Source organism: Myotis brandtii, unplaced genomic scaffold (assembly GCF_000412655.1).
Source record: "Myotis brandtii unplaced genomic scaffold, ASM41265v1 scaffold76, whole genome shotgun sequence".
Taxonomy (NCBI): domain Eukaryota; kingdom Metazoa; phylum Chordata; class Mammalia; order Chiroptera; family Vespertilionidae; genus Myotis; species Myotis brandtii.
Window position 1 is genome coordinate 386846 of NW_005371037.1, and position 10325 is coordinate 397170.

Here is a 10325-nt window from a genome sequence, read left to right on the forward strand (position 1 = left end):
ATTCCAACTCAGGTCTGTCTACCTGTAAAGCCCACACCATACCCCTTGTCTCCCTCCAAGATGATATGCCTTGCTTCAGATACTGGCCAAATCCTGTGTTCTATACCTTGCTCTGCCTTCTGTTTAGTCCCCATCAGAAATTCTTTTATCAGGTTCTCCTGGGAAACCATTCACCCTGAGGGCTGACAAATGCAAAAAGTAGTGATGGCCTTGGGCAGAGGTGGCCAGTCTTGGACTTGGCTGAGTGAAGCTACTCAAATGAATAATACTTTATTTTAAAATGAATGAATCAGAGAGTTGGGGAGCGATCATAAACTGCTATTTAAAAAGGAGGGGCAGCTGGAAAATAATCTAGACAAGAAAGCCACTTTTGAAAATCCGTGCTTTGTTTCTGAGTAGATGAATAACCTTTATCCTCAAGTTCTCCAAATTTACCACCTCCTGGTAAATTTGATTTGTGTTGATGAGACAGCTCTACAGAGTGACAGAATGGTTGAGAAAGTATATAAGTGACTTTAAACAGTTAAAACTTTTCAGTTTTTCCAAATTTGCTCATTATAAAATCAGAAGTATCAATCATTTTCAAACCGTATCTGCATTTTCCAATTCTCTGTTGTGATTACTATAATGACATACCAATCAGTCACATTGTGCCCTCCACACATGATTTTTTTAAAAAATATATTTTTATTGATTTTTTACAGAGAGGAAGGGAAAGGGATAGAGTTTGAAACATCGATGAGAGAGAAACATCGATCAGCTGCCTCCTGCACACCCCCTCCTTGGATGTGCCCGCAACCAAGGTACATGCCCTTGACTGGAATCGAACCTGGGACCCTTCAGTCCCCAGGCCAACGCTCCATCCACTGAGCCAAACCGGTTAGGGCACACACATGATTTTTTGTTGTTGTTGTGGGTTTTCTTACACAAATTTTTCTCTGTAACGTGTCTTCCTGAAAATAGTTATTTTTCTTCTTGTTATTCTTTTTAAATTTAAATTCTTTATTATTGAAAGTGTTACATATGTCTCCTTTTCCACACATGATTTTTAAAGGCACTTATATATTCCCTGTAATAGGGAGGCAGTACAGCATGGTTGCAAGTATACATAAAAATAAATTTAATACAATTTTTGCCATATTTTGTATTTTTGAACTTGTGTCAAATCACTTCATGCTGTTGCTAATCCTAGATCACGCTTGTCTTGTGACACCCTTCACATTTTCATATATATATATATTATTGATTTCAGAGAGGAAGGGAGAGGGAGAGAGAGGTAGAAACATCAATGATGAGAGAGAATCATTGATCGGCTGCCTACTGCATGCCCCACCAAGCCTACAACCCAGGCATATGACCTGACTGGGAATCAAACCAGGATCTCCTGGTACATAGGTCGACATTCAACCACTGAGCCATGCTCACTGACCACCCTTCACATTTTCCTTGGCCTGCCTTTTATCTCCAGCCATTGCTTTGGTGATCAGCTATACACAGTGTAACCTCAGCTGCACGGTACATCTCTCACTGCTGCCCCCGCATGGGAGCAACCCTGGGCCAATGTAGATGGGAAATGGTGGATAAATATTCCCTCTAACATCCACTGGGCAGATTTTGTGGTGCATTTAGTAGCTTCATGGGAGCAAGTATCAGATGCCACCGTGGTGATCAGCTTGATAACGCATCGTTGGGTTAGCTTCATTCTTCCCTGTTTCCCTCTACCCAGTCCCTCTCTACTGTTCCTTGCAAACACTTCCCAAAATGATCGACCTGCATCCAAACCCTTATCTCATGCTCTATTGTGGAGGGAACCTAGGCTAGCATAGTTCAATAAGAGAATACCATATTCACTCATTGAAAACATATTTCATGCCTACTGTGGTCCCAAGCATTGGTGTCTGAATCTTATCCATGAGGAAAAATACAATTTAAAAATTTAAACTCAATCTGCAAGTCAGCTCCAAAATCGAGTTTTCAGTTATTTAGCCCAGTGGCTGTAGCTTAAATTGTTTTAATGATTTATTATTAGGAAACCCCTGTAAATAATGACAGTCTACATGTACAGACAAGTTCAGATCAGTTCGCTCAGTGTCCATGGTTCCTGCTTGTACAGAATTAATCCCCTAGGCACAGGTGTGGATGGTCAAACAGCTGTGAAATTAGTGCATCAATGGTGTTGTTTTCTTTGGACCTTATTTCAACAATACTTTCTAAAGTAATTTTGAACATCTTATTTAAAAATATATCCAGTTATCATTTTGATATATTTGCTTTAATATTTTCTCTTTATATGTATATATTTTTTTCTGACCTGGTTACAAAGAAGTTGCAGACTTCAACTTTGACCTCCTAATATGTTAGTACGCATTTGTTAAGAACAAAAATATCTTCTTGTTCTCTTATAAAACCACAATACAATCACAAAATTTAACATGTAGATTAGACAATACTATTGTCTAATCTACATTCCATAGTTAAATTTTGACAATTGTCCCCAAATGTACCTTAAATAAAAAAAGATTTTCTTTTTCAGAGTACAGTCAGGTCAGGGTAATTGATTGCATTTGGTTGTCATACCTCTTTACTCTTCTTTAATCTGTAACACGAACAGTCTTGCTCTCCTGTTTTTTCAAACAAATTGTGAGAAATACATTATTAAAATGTGCAGAGGAAGGAAAATTCCCATTATGCGCTAGATGTTAACTGCTAACCACTGTGATGAAAATCCTTTCAAACATATTGTCCACCTCCTGGTCTACAGTGAATGGTCTACAGGTCAAGTAACTCCTGGAGAACTGAACTTACAAGCATTGAATAGTTTGTGCTGCAGAGGTATTTCCGGTTACCTACGAGTACCCTATTGTTCTCCAGAATGGATTTAAGATTACTTACATAGGTACCAAATAAAACAAGAGGAAAATGGTTTCAAAGGAGAGCTTCTCTATTTTCTAGTTCCTCTCTAGTTCTCTAGCCTTAATGTTCCCACTTTCCTCACCCAAGCACTCTCTTTCCCTGGAAAATCCATCCCCCTCAAGCAGGAAGCCCCACCCCAGTGAGCACAGGGTGGATTTGACTTCCCTTGGCCCTCAGTACTTTTACCTTGATGCCTTGATGAGCACCTTCTTCAATTAAAAAAAAAAGGATTAGCCCAGCTGGTGTTGCTCAGTGCTGAGCGGTGGCCCATACACTAAAAGGCATTCCTGGTCAGGGCACGTGCTTGGGGTTTCAGGCTCGATCCCCAGCAGGGGGTGTGCAGAAGGCGGCAGATGGATGTTGATGTTTCTCTCTCATCGATGTTTCTATCTCTCTCCCTCTCCCTTCTTCTCTCTCTCTAAAAAGCAATAAAAAGAAAAAAATTAAAATTTTTATCTTAAAACTCAGATGTATAAAAATGAATATATTTTAGATCCCACATATAAGTGAAACCATACATTTATCTCTCTCTAGCTGACATTTCACTTAGCATAATACCTTCTAGGTCCACCCATGTTGTTGCAATGGCAAGATTTCATTATTTTTTATTGCTGTGTAAATCCCATTGTAAATCTATACCGTATGTTCTTTATCCATTCATAGAAACAGAGACCAAAGGGATGGTTACCAGAAGGGAAGGGAGATGAGAGGGGTAAAAAACATGAGGGGGCATATAGTCATTAATACTGTGATATGTTTGCACAATGACATGATTACTAGAATTCATGAGGTGATAACATTGTAAGACATAAAAATGTCCAATCATTATATTGTACACCTAGAACTAATAAATTACTATAATATTGTATACAACAAAGCTTAAATTTAAAAAATTAATTCTCTAACCTCAAGAAAAATTTAAAAATGAATATATTAATATTATATATTATTTTCTTTTACCAAACATTTTTTCTATTTGGATTTTAAAAGAAATTAAAACATTTTCAAGCACCCCTAAAAGTACTGTGGGCGTTAGGCATTATGTCTACTGTGTCACATGTGCATTTCCCAAATTGAGTAGTGTGATATGGAAGCATAATCAGAGGCTACAGCAGGAAGGTCGGGATGGTCCCTGACTCCCAATCCCACGGAAGTGTGCAAAAGGTGCGTGACGATGGATCCCAGGCCCAAGGTCAATAGCCAAGGGTAGATGTGGGTCTCAAGTCAGAACTTCTTTTGCAGTAGTCCCCTCTGTGTTAGTTCCAGGTATGTCCACTTATTTAACCATGGAACCTGTTAGAATAGTACATTCACCTCTCCTAGGGACCGGTATAGTTTGGATGGAGGGCAGTACTGCTTAAACTCATATTGAGAGAGGAAATATTTCCATAATTAGCAAGGCTCCTCCCCTTCCCTACCAGTTAGTATGTCTCCTTTTATTGTGTGGAGATGCTCTTGGATTCCAGCTCTACTTCAGAGACTACCAGATTAAAAAAAAGAAGAAGAAGAAGTAATATTCTCTCAGTACTATCTACTCACTTTGTGGCTCCAAGGAAGGGCTCCAAATGTCAGATTCTAGCAAAGACTCAATTAAAGCCTTTAATTTTCCCAGTCTGGAGGTTGAGATGGATGGAAATAGTTCATTAGCCACTCCATAATGTAAAAGAGCATTACCAGGAGTCCATAGCACACTGGCCTGAGGTTTACAAAGTTTAAAACTATTGCATTCAATATAAAGAAGTGAGAATGTAAACCTCTTTTTGTCCATTGGACACAGTTCCCACTCACTCCCTTACTGAACTCATGCCTCAAATAACTCTGTCCTCAATGTGCCCTATTGCCAGACATGATGGTCAAGGTCAGGTCTTCTCAAGTAGGGTTATGATGGCTAGGATTGTTTTTTATGGTGGTAAAATTCAAATTTGGTAAGATTCCAAGTAAACAAGTCTAATCTTGGTTTAGCCCGATACTATGGTAATACTAGGCAAAGTTCCTGGGACTCAGTGGAGCTTGGTCATTGAGGGAGAATTTCCTTGGAAGGGTGAGTGAGGAGAGCAGTGGGTGAGGCTCTGACAATACACCCCAGCCCCAACAGGGCTGCTCTGCTTTAATTTGTTTCATGTATTGAAGTTCTACGTACAATTTTGTTTGAAAATTAGATTTTGCTCCTGAAAAAAGGTTTGAAAGCCATCCATAAAGGCTTTTCCCTTACTTTATGGAAAGAAACTACCTAAACAATCCTATACAACATTGAGAGATATAGTGTGGCGATACTCCATCCACCTGAACTCAGTGCACAATGAAAGCAATGGTCTTGGACTCCAAGAGAATCAATCCTAGCTCAGCAATGATGAGCTGTGTGACTTTAACCCTGTAGCACAGCCTCTTTGTCACCTATAACACGGGGATCATAAAACTTAACTCACAGGGAGTGTTGGGGTTGGAAAATGAGATAACGTATGTGAGGAACTAGCCAGTTTAGATAGCAGGTTCAATAAAGTTTACCTTTACTCTGTGCTCCCTATTCCCCTGAGAGGGCCCCCATGGACTTGCCCTGTTAAAGGAACTTCTTTCCTACCCTGTGGCTCAAAACCCATTTTCTCCTACATGAGCCCCAGCAATGATAAAAAATGTTGGATATCATTCTGAACAATGAGTCCTCGTGTGTTAGAGAAAATTATTTTATTTATTTGGTTACTTATTTGTTTTCTGTTCCTTCCATATGGTTCCACCATGAGGACCTGAACTTTGTGGGTTTGCTGCTTATCCCCAGTAACTAACTGGGGCCCAGGACTTGGCAAAGTATTTGTTGGATGATTGAAGATGCTTAAAGACCATGAGGAAATTCCCATTAGTTTTTTCTTCTCTGCCTTATATTGTCCTATCATTTCATACTTTTCCATAAAGAAATTTCAGGCCAACTCTGTAATCATCTTTTCTAAATGACTCAGCAATTTTAGCAATTATGAGAGCAAAATACAAAATCACTGTTTCGATGCTTTATAATACACAGAAGTAAACTTGAATCTTGCTTACTAAGTGCAACTTGCTCACTGCTTAGAGTTTAAGCTGTAGACCAATATACTTAATAAATAAAGCAAGATATTATAACCATAATCCCAAGAGAATGCAAATGGAATTTCAAGCAGAATGGCAGGTTGCTCAAGTTGATGTCTAAATAATTGTGGTTTATGGTATAGGCTACATGCATATAGAATTACTCGGCAAAAAAAGGGCCTTAATAAATCTTTCAAGAGGGAACAGAATATGACTAATTTCCAAGAATGCCATGTAATACTTTTGATTCTCTTAATATAAAATATTTTTTAAAAGTTTAGAATTTTATTAGTCATTCCAGAGTACTACTAGTAAAGTGGTTTCAAATAAAATGAGGCAGAGATAATGGTAAAGACATTCCTTTTTTTTTTTCTTCAAGGGGAATGTATCTGTTAAGACTAGGGGAAAGAATAAATATAATGCAGAAAAGTATAAAAAGAAAGGAGAAATTGATTATTTAAAAATCTGTTTTTGTTTTGTTTTTTATTTCAGAGTGAGGAAGGGAGAGGAAGAGAGTGATAGATACATCAATGATGAGAGGGAATCATTGATAGGCTGCCTCCAGCACATCCCAACTGGGGATCAAACCCACAACCCAGGCATGTGCCCTGACTGGAAATCAAACTGTGACCTCCTGGTTAATGTGTCAACACTCAACCACTGAGCTAAGCGATTTTTGATTTTTTAAATACATTTTTATTGCTTTCAGAGAGGAAGGGAGAGTGAGAGAGAGATAGAAACATCAATGATGAGAGAGAATCATTGATCGGCTGACTCCTGCAAGCCCCCTACTGGGACCATGCCCACAACCCAGGCATGTGCCCTTGACAGAATTGAACCTGGGATCCTTCAGTCCGCAGGCCAACGCTCTGTCCACTGAGCCAAACCAGCAAGGGCAAGCTGGGCGATTTTTAAAACTGGACACTTTTAAAATGGCATCTAAATCAGTGAGTATTTTCTGTTTAATTATGTATGAAGCATGATAAATAGATGCTCACTTAAAAGTGTAAGTTGGGGGCTGGGAGGAATGAATACATGGAACTCAAGGGCAGTATGAAACTTTTATTGTGAAAACATGTTATTATACATTTGTTCAAACCATAAAATGTACAACACTAAGAAAATACTGAGGGCAAAGTGTTTGTGTCCTGAAAACACAAATAGATAAATTGCTAAGTGGAAATAAAGAGGAACTTTGTAGTCAGTCTTACTGACTTACTTACAGGTTGAGAATGAGAGAGCGAAACTGCCTGTGCTACTATGAATTAATCATCCTAATCTCATATCAATCCTTTTCAATGAAAGAATTACAGGACTTGCCTGTTTATTTGTATGGGGTAGTCTACTCTGAGCTTCCTTAGTGTCCTGCCCAAATCAGCAGTATTAACTTAAAACCAAGAATAGCACTACGCAGAGTTGACCTATTGGCCTTTTAGTCTCCTGGTTACCTTAAACCAAGCATGTCAAACTCAAAGACTAACACGGGCCAAATAAATGAGGCATGCGGCCTGCAGGCTGCATGTTTGACATGCTTGCCTTCAACCATTTCCTTTCCAGTACATCAAGTAAAAAGGACAGTATTGTCATATATTTAAAGAACAACATAGAAGAAGAAGAATGTGGCAGTAGCATCTAAGTCAACAATAAAATAACAATTTCTTCTTATTCCTTAGGACATAAAAACCTGAGAAAATATGGTTAAGTTGCACAGTTCAAGATATAAACTTAAATAACCAAATTATTACCATATGGGTTCTGCGATGGCTTTCATTGCTATTTACCTAAAGGAATTAAAACTTCCCACATGTAAACCTGCACGTGGATGTTTATAGCTGCTTTATTCATAATTGCCCAAACTTGGAAGCAACCAAGATTTCCTTCAGTAGGTGAATGGATAAATAAACTGTGCTATCTCCAGATAATGGAATATTATTCAGTGCTAAAAAGAAATGAGTTATCAAGCCATGAAAAGATATGGAGGAGCCTTGCATGCATACTTACTAAGTGAAAGAAGCCAATCTGAAAAGGCTTCACACAGCATGATTCCAACTATAAGACTTTCTGGAAAAGGCAAAACTATAGATAGAGTAAAAATATCTGTGGTTGCCAGGGCTTGGGGGCTGGGAGGAATGAATACATGGAACTCAAGGGCAGTATGAAATATTATTGTGAAAACATGTTTTATACATTTGTTCAAACCATAAAATGTACAATACTAAGACTGGCCCCCAGTGTAAACCTTATAAACTTGGGGTGATTATGATGTGTTGATGTAGTGAATATACCATGCTGATGGGGGTATGGATAATGCAGTAGGCCATGCACATGTGAGGGCAGGATATCTATGGGAAATCTCTGTACCTTCCTCTCAATCAATGTTGCTGTGAATCTGAAACCACTCTAAAATATAAGGTCTAATATATATATGATAAAAAATTTGTATGCAGAATATAAAGATTTAATGGAATACTCTTCATCAATAAAAAGGAACTACTGCCTGGCCAGTGTGACTTAGTGGTTGAGCATCAACCCATGAACCAAGAGGTCACTGGTTCAATTCCTAGTCAGGGCACGTGCCAGGGTTTGGGGCTCGATCCCTGATAGAGGGCATGCAGGAGGCAGCCAACCTATGTTTCTCATTCTCATTGATGTTTCTATCTCTCTATCCCTCTCCCTTTCTCTTTCTCTGAAATCAATAAAAACATATTAGAGGAAAAAGAAAAAAGGAACTACTGATACATGCAACAATACTGAAGACTCTCCAATGGATTAAGAAAAAGAAGCCAGATTAAAAGGTTACATACTGCCCTAGCCAGTTTGGCTCAGTGTATAGAGCATTGACCTGAGGACTCAAGGGTCCTGGGTTCGATTCCGGTCAAGGGCATATGCCCAGGTTGTGAGCTTGGTCCCTGGTAGCGGGTATGCAGGAGGCAGCCGATCAATGATTCCCTCTCATCATTGATATTTCTACCTCTCTCTTCCTCTCCCTTCCTCTCTGAAATCAATAAAAATATTTTTTAAAAAGTTACATACTACTCAGTTTCATTTATGACATTTTTTAAAAAAGCAAAGTACTACCATAGAAGAGATCAACAGTTGTCAAGAGAAGGATGTAGTGGGAGCTGTTTCTAAAGAGGCATGCGGAACATTTGGAAGATGATGGAACTTGACCACAAGACCTGCTTCCTGGATCCTGAAATGACACAGTGCTACACAACTGAAATGCCTGAAGTGAATTAATTGAACTAAGTTTCGTTAGGTTTCAGGCATGCAAATGGAAGATGGTGAACTGAACACCTGAGACTTCCTTCTACTCAAAAACCTATAGAAAGAAGCACTGGCAAAGACCATGTCTCCTATTTGGGATTTATTCTTGGCAAAGCAAACTAACTCCTTCAATGGTTCCCCTGTTAGGAAACACTCCAAAATTCTTAGCCTTATTTTCAAGGGTCTTCTGGATCAGATCCTGATCTCCTCCCCAGAATCACCTCTTACCTCCCATTCCTGTTCCCCAGCACACCCTTGTCTTCTGGTCCATTTCCTCTAGCCCAGTGGTCGGCAAACCGCGGCTCGCGAGCCACATGCGGCTCTTTGGCCCCTTGAGTGTGGCTCTTCCACAAAATACACATGCAGGCTCGCACGTACAGTGCGAAGTTGACTTAAAACTTTAAGTAAAGTTTATTAAGTTAATTTTAGGGAACGTTGTGGAGTGAAAGAAGATGTAGTGTTGAGGATTGAGAAAGGTATGTTGAGATGGTTTGGACATATAGAGAGGATGAACGAAAGGAGATAGACGAAACAAGTATACAAGATGAGTGTGGATGGGAGAGTTGGAAGGGGTCGACCTCAGCAAACGTACCTCAATCAGATTGAGGACGTTTTTAGCAAAGGCCAGCTTAGGAGTACCCTAATTAAGTTAATAACAATGTACCTATCTATATAGTTTAAGTTTAAAAAATTTGGCTCTTAAAAGAAATTTCAATCGTTGTACTGTTGATATTTGGCTCTGTTGACTAATGAGTTTGCCCACCACTGCTCTAACCCAAGCATGTCAAACTCATGAGGTGGGCCGTGAGTTTGACAAGCTTGCTGAGTTTAACCTATCATATTCTCTCACAAGTATGAGCTTTTGCCCATGCTAATTCTTCCCAATATATATCTCTTGTACTCACCTCTTAAGGGTACTTGGTAACTTCTCTTCATATTTAAAAATTCAAGATTCACACAAACATTCCTCTAGATCAGGAACATCTGCCCTAATTTCCACTCACTCTTGACACCCTCTTTGAGTTAGACACCCCTCATCTATGCTCCCGTTGCACTCCAAACATTGCTATGCCATGATGCTAATCAAG